Here is a 15,877-nt window from a genome sequence, read left to right as displayed (position 1 = left end):
CGATTGATTTTCCTGACTCATCCTTTAGGGGAGAAAAGCAGCTTTTTACCTAGATACCACAGGTCCATGATCACCATAGCTTTTCAGTCACAAAGGGCTTTGGGACAACACTAGGGGACAAAACAGCATGTTGTGCAGTTACATTCAAACAATTCTTTAAAAACTGACATGAGGAGAAGACTGAGTATTCTACCTTGTAAAGACTGTTATTCGTATATACTGTAAATGATGACATGGGTGGGCACTAACCGAGCCGAGGAAACTGGGAACCACCTGAAAACCAAAACCAGACACAGCACAAGCAGCGGCCCTGGGCCACCGAGGAGCAAATTCGACTTGCACAGATGATTTTGGACCATAATGATGCTGGCTTTGAGGAAAAGGTGAAACAACTGATCGATATCACAGGCAAGAACCAGGATGAATGTGTCATTGCTTTGCATGACTGCAATGGAGTTGTCAACAGAGCCATCAATGTACTGCTGGAAGGAAACCCAGATACGCATTCCTGGGAGATGGTTGGGAAGAAGAAGGGAGTCTCAGGACAGAAGGATGGTGGCCAAACAGAATCCAACGAGGAGGGCAAAGAAAATTGAGACCGGGACAGAGACTATAGTCAGCGACATGGTGGGCCACCAAGACGGGGGAGAGGTGCCAGCCGTGGACGAGAGTTTTGAGGTCAGGAAAATGGGTCAGATGGCACCAAGAGTGGAGGGCCTTCTCGAAGAGGCACAGAAAGAGGCAGAAGAGGTCGTGGCCGAGGCAGAGGTGGTTCTGGTAGGTGGGGAGGAAGGTTTTCTTCTCAAGGGATGGGAACCTTTAATCCAGCTGATTATGCAGAGCCGGCAAATACTGATAACTATGGCAATAACAGCTGCAATACATGGAACAACACTGGCCACTTTGAACCCGATGATGGGACGAGTGCATAGACGACTGCAACAGAGGAGTGGGAAACTGAAGACTGGAATGAAGATCTTTCCGAGACCAAGATTTTCACTGCCTCTAATGTGTCGTCAGGGCATCTGCCTGCGGAGAATGTGACAATCACTGCTGGTCAGAGAATTGACCTTGCTGCTCTGTTGGGGAAGACACTGCCTTCAATGGAGAATGATTCATCTAATCTGGATCCATCTCAGGCTGCTTCTCTTCTCCAGCCTCTGGTGTTCAGTAACTAGAAACAGAGTGCCATATCACAGCCTGCTTCAGGGAACATGTTTTCTCATCAGAGTATGGTGTGAGCATGTTAGGGAAAGGAGTTGGTGATGTCGGTGAAGCTAAAGGCAGAAGCACCACAGGCTCCCAGTTCTTGGAGCAATTCAAGACTGCTCAGGCCCTGGTTCAGTTGGCAGCTCAGCATTCTCAATCTAAAACCACCACCACCTCCTCTTGGGACATGGGCTCTACCACACAATCCCTATCTCTGATGCAGTATGATTTGAAGAACCTGAATGATTCAACAGTGCACAGCCCCTTTACAAAGCACCAGCCTTTCACCCCGTCTTCAACTGTGATGGAGGTGTTCCTTCAGGAGAAGCCACCTGCAATGGCTACCTCCACTGCTACACCTCCCCCCAACCCTGTGTTCTCCTCTGCCAAGCAAATCCACCTCGGCTCCACAAATGTCTCCTGGGTCTTCAGACAACCAATCCTCCAGTCCTCAGCCGGCTCAGCAAAAACTGAAACAGCAGAAGAAAAAAGCCTCCGTGACTGCTAAGATTCCTGCTCTGGCTGTGGAGATGCCTGGCTCAGCACATATCTCAGGGCTCTGCCTGCAGTTTGGGGCTTTACAGTTTGGGTCAGAGTCTGTCCTTTCTGATTATGAGTCCACCCTCACCACGAGCGCCTCTTCAAGCCAGGCTCCAAGTAGCCTCTATACCAGCACGGCCAGTGAATCTTCATCCACAATTTCATCTAACCAGGACTCCGGTTATCAGAGTGGCTCAATTCAGTCGACAACCTACACCTCCCAAAATAATGCTCAGGGCCCTCTATATGAACAGTGATCCACACAGACTCAGCAGTAACCCAGTTCTCTCTCTTCATCACCCCAAAAGGACTTGACTCAGACAAAGAATGGCTTCAGTTCTGTGCAGGCCACGCAGTTGCAGACCACGCAATCGGTTGAATGTGCTACAGGCTCTGCACCTTCCACTTCTAGTACCCCCCTCTCAGTGAAACGGTATCTGCAGCTTCCTTACTGATGACAGCCAATCAGCACTCCTTCTCCTTGGGTGGCTTGAGCCACAATGAAGAGATTCCAAATACTACCAGCACACAATATGGCAGCATGTTATCTACTCAGCAGAATACCCTTTCATCATCAACATCTTCTGGGCACACTTCGACATCCACTCTTTTGCACACAAACGTGGAGAGTAAGGCGAATCTTCATTCTTCCTCCAGCACTTTCTCCACCACATCCAGCACAGTCTCTGCACCAGTGGTCAGTGTCTCTTCCAGTCTCAATAGTGGCAGGAGCTTGGGCCTCAGTCTAGGCAGCAACTCTACCATCACAATCTCCACTCGAAGCTCAGTTGCTACGACTTCAGGAAAAGCTCCTCCCAACCTCCCTCCTGGGGTCCTGCCATTGTTGCCTAATCCATATATTATGGCTCCAGGGCTGTTACATGCCTATCTGTCACAAGTATATGGTTATGATGACTTGCAGATGCTTCAGACAAGATTTCCATTGGATTACTACAGCATCCCATTTCCCACACCCACCACTCCGCTGACTGGGAGGGATGGTAGCCTGGCCAGCAACCCTTATTCTGGTGACCTCACAAAGTTCGGCCATGGGGATGCCTCCTCCCCAGCCCTGGCCACAGCCTTAGCCCAGCCCCAGCAGAACCAGACACAGACTCACTACACCATGCAGCAGACATTCCTGAACCCGGCGCTGCGTCCTGGCTTCAGTTACAACAGCCTGCCACACTACACAGGGGTTCCGGGCCTCCCCAGCACCTTCCAGTATGGGCCTGCTGTGTTCCCTGCGGCTCCTACCTCTTCCAAGCAGCATGGTGTGAATGTCAGTGTGAATGCATCAGCCACCCTTTTCCAACAGCCAAGTGGATATGGGTCTCATGGGTACAACACTGGTGTATCAGTCACCTCCAGTAACACAGGTGTGCCAGATATCTCAGGTTCTCTGTACTCCAAAACCCAGCAGGCCTTTGAGAAACAAGGTTTTCATTCCGGTACTCCTGCTGCCTCCTTCAACTTGCCTTCAGCCCTAGGAAGTGGGGGGGGGGGGGCGACCCATCAATCTGGTCACAGCTGCTGCCTACCCACCTGCCCCCTTTAGGCACATTCTGACCCCCCATCAGCAGCCTCACTCCCAGACCCTTCACCATCTCCTGCAGCAGGATGGCCACACAGGCAGTGGGCAATGTAGCCAGAGCAGCTCCATCCTGCAGAAGCCCCAGACCAACAAGTCTGCCTACAATAGCTACAGCTGGAGGGCCAACTGAACCTCTGACTCTCTTTTCCTGGTCCCATCTTCTGAGAGGGCTTCTCAGCCTGGCAACTATGGAAACAGCATCAAAGAGAGAAAGGAATGTGGGGGGGTTCTGCTGCCCCCACCCCCAGCGGCCCACCCCATGCCTCAGCTTCATGTCTGTACCATCCCCACTCTGTTGTATGTATTATAGGATTTGTATTTTCTCCTTTTTTTTTTTTCTTCCTTTCCTCTCCTCCTCCCCCATTGGATTCAAGATTATGAAACTTTGCTGTGGGCCCTGCTCTCCCCTCTCCTCCTCCTGTTCACCCTGGTGGTGTGTGGGTGAGGAGGGAGGGGGGCCCCCAAATATATATCAGCCCAACAGCCCTAAGTCTCCTCCTTTATTATTAGGAAACAAAACAACAACAAAAAATGGCATCATGAACATGAACAGAATTGTCAGATGAATTAGTTGAATTGTTTTTTTTTTGTACTGTGTCCTGAAATTTAATGGATTAATGTGTCTTGTACATATAAAAAGAAAACCTCTATTACAAAAAAAAAAAAAAAACCCACCAAAACTGGCATGAATGACAAGCAGAGATTAAGAACCTTGAAATGCTGAGCTCCATTGAGCAACAAAAGTCTTAGCTTGGTAGAATAACAATCTAGATATGATCATGGATATACACACATATTCGTGTTGAATATAAAATCAAATTAATACCAGTACGTTAAATGGTAGGACATTTTTAGAGTACATTTTTCCCCCCGGCATGACCTATCAAGCTTGACATTTCCTGTCTTTTTGCTCCTACATTTTCAGTCCCTTCTCTCATGCATTTTTATGCATACAGAATTGAAGTTGACAGGCATCTTCCTCTCACTTGCTTTCTTTCTGTGCGTGTGTATGTGTGTGTGTGGCTGTATACACACATACACACTCACTATGGAGGCCCTTATAAAATTCAGAACGGGTATGCATCAAGTCAGAAATAACAAATGTCCAAAGTAAAAATATGATATTCATTTCAAAGCATTCTTCAATTGCATAGTGATCTGAAAGTCAGGAATTACTTGCTGGATCTGAACTCTCTACTAACATCCATTTTCATGCTAGTATGAACAGCTATTCGTGAAGAAACATTGTAGCTTCTAAGAAGGAAAAGACAGATATACCTATATCTATATGTATATGTATATCAGCAATGCCCCATTATATACCTATACATATACATATTTAAAACATGTATGTGTGCCATTCTATCAGTTTCTGTATGTATATGTAAAATGGGGCATTATTATTCTTTAAATTCATATGTGGCTTATCACATTAGGAATAAAGCTACCACTTGGTTACTTTTAGTGGTAGAAGTGAACCCAAATGGCTATTTTCTGAAATCTGTACCCTTGGAAGGAAAAATAAAACCCAGCTCTTCTCTTGTACTCTAGCAAGGGTGAAGTGAGGGTCGCTGGTAGCAGCGCCTGCTGGGAAGCCTCAAGCAATGCAGCAGCAGGAAGGTGAGGACCCTGATTTGTGAAATGGTAACAGAGAGGAAGTGGAAAAGACTCCTGTGAACATATTTGACCAGGATTGGCCACTGATTGTGTTTGAAAGAGGGAGATACATAGGATCCAAAAAATGACACTGAATTCCCATATCTAAGGAACCAGGAAAACACTTAGATTTTATCAGAAATAAGGAAAGCGATAGTTTTGCGGCAGATTAGATTTCAGTTTAGACATGAACCATTGGTTCACCCAAATGTGTTCCATGGAAAGAAATGAAAATCCGGGCCCAAAAGATGAAGAGTCCTATAGATTTTGTCAATCACAAACTAATAAAATGTTCCTAACAACATCTTTAGTCATCTTCTGTTGCTTCAATTGTTCATGAAAGTTTCTCAAAAATTCATTCTTCTGCCTTCCCAAAAACTCTTCCCATCTTTTACAGCATCCAATTCTTTTCATTTTGTGTTAGAATAACTTGGAGTTTGATTAAAAGGAGACAACAGTAAGTAAGCCCTATAGTGTTCACTATGTCTTGGACTTTTTCAAAACACTTTACATAGATTAATTTTCAAAACAAATGTATAAGCTATGTACCATTATTATACCTACTTTATAGATGAAAAATCTGAGGCATGAAGAAGTTACATGCTCAGGGTAACTTGGTAAGTAGTGGAGCTGGAATTCAGCCTGACTTCAGAGAGCCTGCTTTTAATTACTACCTAGAGTGTTTCTCTAATGACTGCACTGTTTTTGTTTCTTCAATGGAGAGAGGATTAGATGAGAGCTTGAAGAGTTACACCATATCCCCATCATATCTTATATTTGGAGGACACAAACCAAGGTCAAATTTCATGGCTCAAATGTGGAAAGTTAGTTGTATGCCTGTTTCGCTTCTCGGCTGTGCCTGTTCACTCAGTAAAGGAGATACACAAGGAGAACTTACTGGTCTTGCTGGTCTTCTTGCTTTGCTAGACTGGGCAATTGAGTTTAAGAATCCAAGGAATAGTATAAACTGACTTAATACTCTCTTTTTACTTACCTATATATTTCTTTGTCATTTATTTATATTTTTAAAATTTTCTTTTTTATTGAAGTATAATTGACTTACTTATGTTTCCAGTGTACAAGAAAGTATCATCTACAAGATGATACCCCTGTTAAGTCTAATTACCATTTGTCACTTTTCAAAGTTATTACTGTATTTCCTATGCTGTATATTACATCTACCTGACTCATTTTACAGCTGGAAGTTTGTTGCTCTTAATCTCCCACACCTATTCCACTCATTCCCCACCCCTACTCATTTCGGCAACTACCAGTTACTTCTCTGTATCTATGAGTCTGTTTCTGTTTTCTGTTTGTTCGTTTGTTTTGTTTTTAAGATTCTGCATATAAATGAAATCATACTGTGTTAGTTTTTCTCCATCTGACTTATTTCACTTAGCATAATGCCCTCTGGGTCCATTCCTGCTGTTGCAAATAGCAAGATATCACACTTTTTATGGCTCAGTAATATTCCATTGTGTATATCACATCTTGGATATATATAAAGACATACACACACACACACACACACATATATATATATATATATATATATATATATATATATATATATATATATATATACCCACCACATCTTCTTTATCCATTAATTATTGATGGGCACTTAGGATATTTCCATATCTTGGCTACCATAAATAACACCACAATGAACATAGAGGTGTATATACTGTTTCAAATTGGTGTCTTTGTTTTCTTCAGAAAAAATGCCCAGAATTGGTATTGCTGGATTGTATGATAGTTTTAGTTTTTATTTTGAGGAATCGTCATACTGTTTTCTACAGTGTCTGTACCAATTTACATGCCCACCAACAGTGCCTGAGGGTTCCCTTTCTCCACACCCTCATCAACACTTGCTTGATATTTGTTGTCTTTTGATAATAGCCATTCCGACAGGTGTGTGATGATGTCTCATTGTGGTTTTGATTTGCATTTCTTTGATTATTTGTGATTTAACTGGTCTGCTGGTGGGAGAGTAAGCCCCAGAACTAATGGGCTGAGGGAGGACTCCAAAATGATGCTTGCCATCATCATTGTTCGCATGGTAGAATGAGCTCCCCCAAATGGCTGCCACCTGCATCTGTATACCCAGGGGAGTCCCAGTTGCCTCCTGTCTCTCTGGGAGGCTGTCCAAGATGAGCAATTGGGTCTGACAAGGCTCCTTTCAAATGACTGCCTGCCTCTGTGCTGGGACCCAAAATCTCTCTGTGAGATTTTGTGTGAGCCCTATAAGACTGGAGTCTCCCACAGCCTTTGTCTCTCTTGTATGCAAGCTCTGCTGGCCTTCAAAGTTAGACGTTCTGAGAGCTTGTCTTGACATCCTGGTGCAGAACTCTTGGGCTGGATGGCTGATGTGATGCCCAACTGCTCAGTCCTTGTAGAAAGCCTCTGCAATTGTGGTTATCCTCTCATTTGTGGTCACCTACCTGGGGGTGTGGATCTTAACTAGAACACATCTCTGCTCCTCCTATGCATCTCACTGTGGTTCCTTCTTTATATTTTTTTGTTTTGTGGAAAATTCTTTCTCCTACTCTTCATGTCATCATTGTTGATAGTTACTCTGTAAAGAGTTGTAATCTTGGTGTGCCCATGGGGCGAGATGAGCTCAGGGTCTTCCTACCCTACCATCTTGGTCACACCAAATACGCTTTGATGCTCTCTCAACACCTAGTTTACTTTGTGCTCCACATTGTAGTAAAAGAAGTGTAAGGGAGTGTCTTGGTTCTCTGAAGTGCAAAGCTAGTGAAAGTGGAAAACCATATAAACCAATTTGAAACACTGAATATCATGGCAAAGGCATGGCATATCAAAGGCATCCTGTTCTTTCCCACACTCTAACTTTGGTCTTCTTGTCTACTTTTTCTATAGGAATGGAATGAGGAGACTGGGAAGAGAAATTCCTTTAATCAGAAAATCACAATTCAAAGGAATCAAAACTATGTCACCACATTTATGAACATAAATTGCAGAGTGACTCAACCTATACTATGCAATTTGATTTTCATAGTCACTCTTCCAAGTCGATAGGAAATATTTTATCATCTCTACTTTAGAAAGGAAGAATATGAAACAACAAATTTCATGACTTCTCCAAGTTGACAAAGCGATTAAATGGGATGTTATCCAGATTTTCTGAATCCGATTACTATGCTCCTTTGACTATAACCTTTGGATATTAAAGTAGGATACCTCAGTAGCCGATCCCCTCAAAATTCCTTTCTCACTCTTGCTTTCATGGCCTGCATGATTTGGCAGGAGGTCCTACTCCAAGTGGAGACCCTAGTGATGGAGCCTCTCTATCTGGCAGCTATGCCATCTGGAACTTGATGTCTCCTTAGTTGCTCAGGCAGAGGAAGAGAGCACTGAAGGGTCTCATACCAGCAATTAACTACTTCATCATTTCTTCTCACAAACCATTATCCAGGAATAGTCACATGGTGGGAAGGTTCAGCCTTCTGTGAGCCCAGAAGAGGAGGAGAAGTGGATGTGAGTAAGCACTAGAAAGTCTCCTGCTATGCTGACCTTAGATGAACAATGTTCACAGGAATGAAAAAGAGCATTAGAAATCATTATGAAGTAATTTCCTAAACCTGGGTTTTCTGCAATTAATTTCTATTTATACAAATGACTGAATCAAGGAATAAAATACATTTAAATTCCCCCAAACACATCATGTATGCTTGCCACATTTAATGTGTCAACAGCCTGAAAGGTAGCCAGCTAAAACCTTTCAATGCTCTGTGAAAACAACAGCCTCTATTGTTCTGAGGTTACTGACAATTCTGGTTTAGGAACTGAGATTTTAGGTGCATCCAACTTAATGTCAGAACAGAGAGAAGGAATAAATATACCTGCAAGTTTGCTTATTAATTATCTTTTTTCCTGATAACAAGGCATTAAAAACTTCCAAGATCTACTGTATTACTTCAGATAGATAGAGCTGTGATATTTTTTTGTAGCTAGAAGCATCAAGCAATTGTAAGGAAGGATTTTCATTCAGTATTGCTCTGAACTCAGGAAGCTTGAGAGAGCAGCTAGGTAAATGACTGGGACAATTTTAAATCTTAGAAATCAAAGCAACGGTATGATTTAATGGAAAAAAGGTGCACTGCAGAGTCAAATGTCCTTGCTTTGGTTCTTGATTGTGGCATTCATTGAGCCTCAGACTGGTTGAATATAAAAATATATAAATATTACAACTGTCTTACTGGGTAATTGTGAGGAACCAACTGGATAATTTTTTATGAAAGTGCTCTCTAGACTGTCAAGCACTAAAATAAAAGTGAGTTGTTACTGATGATTTGTTGGGTTGATATAGAGGAAACAAAAAACCAAACCCTATGTAATATAAGAACCAGAGTCTGGCCATTAAAAATGTGGCCAGAGGAACTTTGTGCTTTCAAGTCTCTTCCTTTCCTAGTTCTTAGTGCTGATATTCTAAACATGGTAAACTGTGCCCTTCTTTCCTCCACACAGGTATAAGAAGCTTGGAGTTCATTTCATGGTTAAGAACAGTGCTCGCTTTTATAATTATTTTTTTCTAAATCCATTTTATATGATCAGTAAAAAAGAAAAAAAAAAAGAAGCTTTAAGTTTTCAAGCATGCTGAAAAGATGAAATTGTTAAAGTTCTTTTGTCCTGAAACATTTGCCTATAAAGATATTTCATATGATACAGTTGATGAGACAATCCAATTTAAGGCAGAAGTAGTTTGCATATTTGTCTCCAGCAAGTAACATGAGCTCCTTTAAACAAAATGTGTGTAGGTGAGATCCTGCAATGTAAACTGTAAATGTGAATTTGATCAGATCAATGAATAAATTAATCAAATAACTGAAGAAAGTAATAATTCATTAAAATGAAATCTCTCCTTGTTGAAATATGTGGCTGGTGTTGCAAAGCAATGTGCCTTTGCTGCCATGGTGCTAATAGATTGAGGAATAGATGTTAAAAAAAACTCTGTTTTTTGGCTATAAACACTGCTTTATGTGAACTAATTCCTTCTGAAATATAATCCTCATATTTAAATTTTTTCTAGAGCTAAAATTTTAACATGTGTCATGTTAAACTGACAAAACAGCCAGATGGTTAGAGATTTCCTGGAAAGAGATTGCTTCCAAAAGTAAGCAGTTAAGTCACATCTCCAGGACATCCATATGGGCAGCTAACAAGGGCAAAAACCCAACCTTGCTGGATCTGTTCCATCTCAACTGTATTCATCCATTCATTTGTTCATTCCTCATTCAACATATATTTGTTGAGAGTCACTTTTGCTAGGTACCCTTCCAGGTGCTGGGAATGCAGCAGGTAAGAGGGATAGGTGGTGAGGATGGGAGTGGGGGGCTCTGTAAAGATAGAGGAACTCTCTGAGGAGTTGAGAGGAAGCAGAGACTTAAATCAATCATCCAGACAAAATTGGAAGTGTGGTTTTAGAAGCACAAATTGCATTTTCATTTGGAAGGAGAGTGTTCCACCAAAAGCCCAAGGTCACAGTGCCCTTGGTGTGTTTAAGAAGCAGGGAATTCCCTGGCAGTCCAGTGGTTAGGATTCCCACTTTCACTGCTGTGGCCAGGGGTTCTATCCCTGGGCAGGGAACTGAGATCCCGCAAGACGTGGGGGTGGCCGAGGGAAAAAAAAAAAAAGCTCACATGTGAAGTGAAAGAAGGGTCCTTGATCTGATCCTTGAACCTAGATCCTGGAGGACCTCCGAGGTCAGAATGAGAATCGTGGATTCACTTTTAGATATGATGGCAGCCGTTGAAGGTTTTGCTGTAGGAGAGAAGAACGTGACTGAATTTGTGTTTTAAAGCCTACCCTGGCCAGATCTGAAGACTAGACTGAAGGGGATTTGAGTGCAAATAGGAAAGTCAGTTAGGAGACAACTGCAGCAAGCCAGAAACCCACCTCCATATACCAGAGATATTTAATGACTTATTTAAGGGGCAGATTAATATACGAAATTAACTAAAGACTGGAAGCTCAAGAAGCCCAGCTTTGATATGGCTGAACTTTGTGACTCTGTTTGGTTACTTGTTTAGTACTCTTTAAGGAAGTTGACAAGTTCTGTAATCTTTAAAGTCTCAGTTGCACTTATCAGTACAATAGAATGGTACCTGACTTTCCTTCCACACGTAATGGTGGCAGGATCAAAGGAGATCATGTGTAATAAAAGCACTGGGAAAACCACAAACTTCAAAGCATGGTGCTCTGCAAATACCAGGTACTATTAGGCATAATTATTGGTCCTGATTTGATTTTCAGCAAAGAACTCTTTGTTTTCTCTATATTGGTCAAAGAAGAGCCAAACATCATTCTAAACTACAAATAAATCTTGCTACCTAGTACCCCAAGTAAAGTAAGTGGAATCTAAAGAGGATCATTTAAGATTTTTTTAGAAAGGGTGTTTTTCTTTGAAATTTGGAGGCATAAAATTGACCAATTTGACATATTTAAAGCTGGTGGGGTAATTTTAAAACTATATATCTGTGAAATGTCATTGTTTTCATTATGAAAGTGAGCCAAGAGGGTTTAATTAACTCTATTAAATATTACTGCTGCATCTCAGGACACTCAGGTACCTATCTCTGTCTGTGCATGCTGACTCCTGTCCAGACAAACCACAAAGCATTATGAAATGGTGCTCCTGACTTTTGTAGAAGTTAATCTAATCTGACCCTTTCTGAGTGACCAGAGAATCAGCAGGAGGTCTCCCACAATCTCTGCATCTTTCCTTGCCCACTCTCCTTTTTCTCTCATGATATTGAAAATATTAAGGCCTACAGAAAACTTGAAATGAGTGGTTAGGGAGTTCCAGCCTGGTTTTGAAGAGTTCTAGTCAATTAGGGAGTCCCTTGCTCTGTATTTGACTAATAGTTTCCTCATAAGTGGATTCACTCTTTCCTCCAACCTCTTCACGCCGATCTTCTTGCCATGGTTTCCTGGGAGATGACTCCACAATGACTCCTTTTTTTTTTTTTTTTTTTTAAGGAACACATACAGGTGAGGAAGAGAGAAAAGAGAAAAACATTTTTAAAAATGTTGCCTTCCTTCCCATCAAGCCCTTTTTGGATAGCATCACAACACACTATTTGCAATCCTAGGAAGTACTTATAGAGATTTAGATTTTACAAAATGCATTTTATATATGATCTGCTCTTTAAAAAAAGACACATACACAGACACTGTGACAGAAACCATAATTTTATAATGTAGAACCAGAAGCACACACAAAAGTAAGTTGTAGAACTAGGACATTAACCTATGTCTTTCCACTTTAATTCCAGTCTTCTTCTACAGACTCATAGTTGCCTAGAAAGACTATGTTAGAATTGTCTTGCAAATGTATACCCGCAAGGAATTTAATATTTTAGATCAGATACAGGGAATCTGCTCCGACAGAGATTAGGAGCACAGAGGAGAGAAGGGTTTTCAGAGGTGGCTGTCCCTGGCTTGGAATTCCTGCCCCTTCCCTCACTAGCTTTTTAACATTTATTCAACAAGTGTTTATTGATCACTTATCAAGTGATGGGCACTGTGACAGACACATATGCCAGAAACAGTTAAGGCTCTCATTTTCTAGATGAGAAAACCAGGAAAGAGAAGCAAAGTACCTAAATTTACAAAGGGAAGACAGGAGAAGAAAATACTCCTGACTGCAGTTTAATTATCTGTCCATTATGTCATACTGTTCTCCAATTGCTAATAAATATACTGATTTTACTTTTTTTAAAGAATATGACTTTTGCAAAAAAATTTACTTCTATGGAAGAGCTTATTATTTCATTAAAGGAAGAGGTATTTCAAATGGATAAAATAGTTTATGGCTGTTTAGACCTACCTGTTAGATGTTTAAAAATCTATAACATCTCTTTCCAAAGAAACATCTATTCTTAAAACAACCACAAGTAGACAGAAGTTGAACAAATAAATAAAAAATTATTTTAACAGATAACAAATTAGTAATGACTATTAAATGATACATACATATTTAGAACATCACAAATATGAAATATGTATAAAAAACTATTGCCAAAAACAAGAATGAAAGCTATCAAAAACATATAAAATACATCCAAGGATTTTTTCTTCATTAACTAACAGGACATAGACTACCAAGAAAGGGGAAATGCACTGTAAAACTATGTCAGTAAAATTTCACATTATAATCATAAAAAAAGGACGGTAAATTCCAATGTGATTAATTAAAGAGTAAAATCAAGATGTGATGGATGTCAAAACTGTACATAAAGCAAATTAAATAGTGAGATTTATCTTTGCCAAATCTTAAACAATTTCATAAAGATAGTTAAAGAATCTTTAAGAAAAATGATGACATTTTTTAGAGTACATTTCAACTGAACACATTTTTTTAAAGTAACATTAATGCCATATTTATTTTATTGGACACAAACCTATCAAAGACTTTTAGAAACCTCAAAAAATAAATAGTTGATAGAGGACAAATATATTATTATTCTTTTTGGGGAGGGCAAATGTTTGATGTTTGATTTTGCTTTTTTTTAAATGAAAGAATTAGCACTGAGCTAAAATGGACACACTGAGATTTAATAATAATGAATATTTTTCCAGTTGTGTGTGTTACCAGACCCATAATTTCTGAGTCATCCACATTTTCCCTATTTCAAGGAAAGACCTATGATTCAAGCCCATTAAAAGTAGTCAACAGTAAGAATATTTTGAGTAAGAAGATGACATTTTGGAAATGCACTCTATTCCTGTAACATCTCAGAACCTGGGCACAATCTACAAAAAATGGATATTGAAAGATGTTACTTAGGTAGGTGGGTGGGTAGACAGATAAGGAGGTCCTGGTATTATATGTAAAACATTAGGTAAAAAAACTATTATTTCTAGATAGTCAGATGGAGTTTTAAACTATTGGGTAAAACACTGCCACTTAAAAATACTTTTTTTAAGTTAGTAGAATAGCAGTTTCCAGTATTTATCAATTACCATATAATTAAAAATGTTCTAGATAGCTTGAAAAGTCATCACTCAAACTCTTGTTTTATTGAGGTATTATTGTCATACAAAGAACTGTACATATTTGATGTATACAATTTAATGAGCTTAAATCTCTTGGCTTCTTATGGTATAGTTCTAGACATTTGGTGTTTTAGTTTGGAATTCTGACATCTTTATCCACCATGTCTTCTTTTGTGTTTTTCCTTAGAACACAGAATATAATGCTTTTAATTATATAGTTATTTGAGTACGATGGAGTCCACAGACCCACCATTTGGGTCTGCAGACAGTTTCATCCCAAATGTTTCTGCCTTTCTTAATGCAGTGTTAAAAAAATTATAATTTGTTCAAAAGGAAGGTTTGTCAGAAACTTATTGACTTGCTTAGAAAATGATTTCTATTTCTTTTTGTTTGTTTTCTGTCTTATTTGGAATTGTAATTGTGACTGATATAATCTTGGATGATCTTTGCCAAGCTAAAGAAATACTTTGTTTATAATAATAGGTAACATTTATTTAGTGCATCTGCTTTGTGCCAGCTATTTCTAAATTCTTAATCTTTAAAATCTCATTTAACCAACACAGTAATTGTATGAGGGTGGGTAACAATGATATCCACTTAATACTTGGGGAAACGAGATGTAGAGGGAGGCAAGCATCATACTCAGGATCACTTATGTGCAATAGATAAAGCCAAGCTATGAACCTGGGTAGTCTGGTGCCAACATTCTTGCTAACAGACTCAGTCTGTTCTGTGAAATGCATTAACGCTAAGTTTCAAGCAGCATTATACTAGTCATCAACAGTTTTTGTTATCACATCTAAGCTTTTGTACTAGTTTTATGTCATTATCAGGCCCGTCAAAAAGGAACAGAATCCACTCTTTGGTCATGGATCATGTTTGGGAAAATTGAACAGCAGCAGACCTTGGCTGGCATTTATTTCCTCTAAGTTCTCATAAACATTCATTTGTGACATTACTCTTTCCTCTCCTGTCTGTCTCACTTAATCACAGCCCTTTCTCAACATCATCTGCAGAATCATTTTCTTTCATGTGTCCTTCAGATATTGGTGGTCTATAGCATCTGAGGCTCTGGTCTCCTTGTCATCAATTTCTGAGTGATATGAGCTATTCAGCATCTGTGTTGATTAATGACTTGTGAATTTCCTTGGCTAGACCATGCTTTGCTGTGAGCTCTGGATTAGTATATAGTATATAGTCTTCTTAAGAACAATGCTAAGATCTTCCACATGGGTAAGATGCCAGAATTAAACTCACCAATGTCCTCCCTAACCAAATTGCATTTTTTTCCCTATTTTTCTCTTTTTCAGTGATTAGCCTCATCATTAGCATATTACCCCAAAGAAAAGCCACATGTATACTTTGCTGCCTATCTCATTACCTTTCCCTTTTATATTCTCCCAGTCATTAAGCCCTGTAAATTTTACTTCCCAAGTGGTGTTTTATATGTGTTCCCTCTCCCGTTCCTTTTATTACTGATGTACTTTATGTCTTTATAATTAATACCGAGCAGGACCCTGTGGGGCTCCTGGACACAAAAGCCTTTCTGTGTCCCTCATTTCTTGATTACAGGAATTAGGCTTCATTTCAGCCTCCTTGACCTTCAACGAGCAGGTTCAAACAGTTGATAATCAAGGAAGGTAGGGGATGAAGAGACAAGGTAGAAACAGTCAAAAAAAACAAACAATAGTGCAGCCTTGGGGCAGGGCCCTGGTTCCCCATCAAGGGATACACATAGCAATATCTTTGGGCTGTTTTGCAGATACTGAAACCCCCACCAGGTGGGAGAAGTTAACTGTATGCTGCCCACAAGCATGTAGACCCCAGACCGGTTGGAACCAGAAGGTTGATGAT

General features: G+C 40.2%; 1 pseudogene; it reads left to right on the top strand.

The window, feature by feature from the left end:
• Nucleotides 1–225: 225 nt before the first annotated feature.
• LOC137773210 (ubiquitin-associated protein 2-like pseudogene) lies at nt 226–3,473 on the top strand (annotated as a pseudogene).
• Nucleotides 3,474–15,877: the final 12,404 nt, after the last annotated feature.

The sequence above is a fragment of the Eschrichtius robustus genome, chromosome 12 (genome assembly GCF_028021215.1).
Source record: "Eschrichtius robustus isolate mEscRob2 chromosome 12, mEscRob2.pri, whole genome shotgun sequence".
Taxonomy (NCBI): domain Eukaryota; kingdom Metazoa; phylum Chordata; class Mammalia; order Artiodactyla; family Eschrichtiidae; genus Eschrichtius; species Eschrichtius robustus.
The sequence above is the reverse complement of the archived record's forward strand: the minus strand, read 5'-3'. Positions and strand labels throughout refer to the sequence as shown.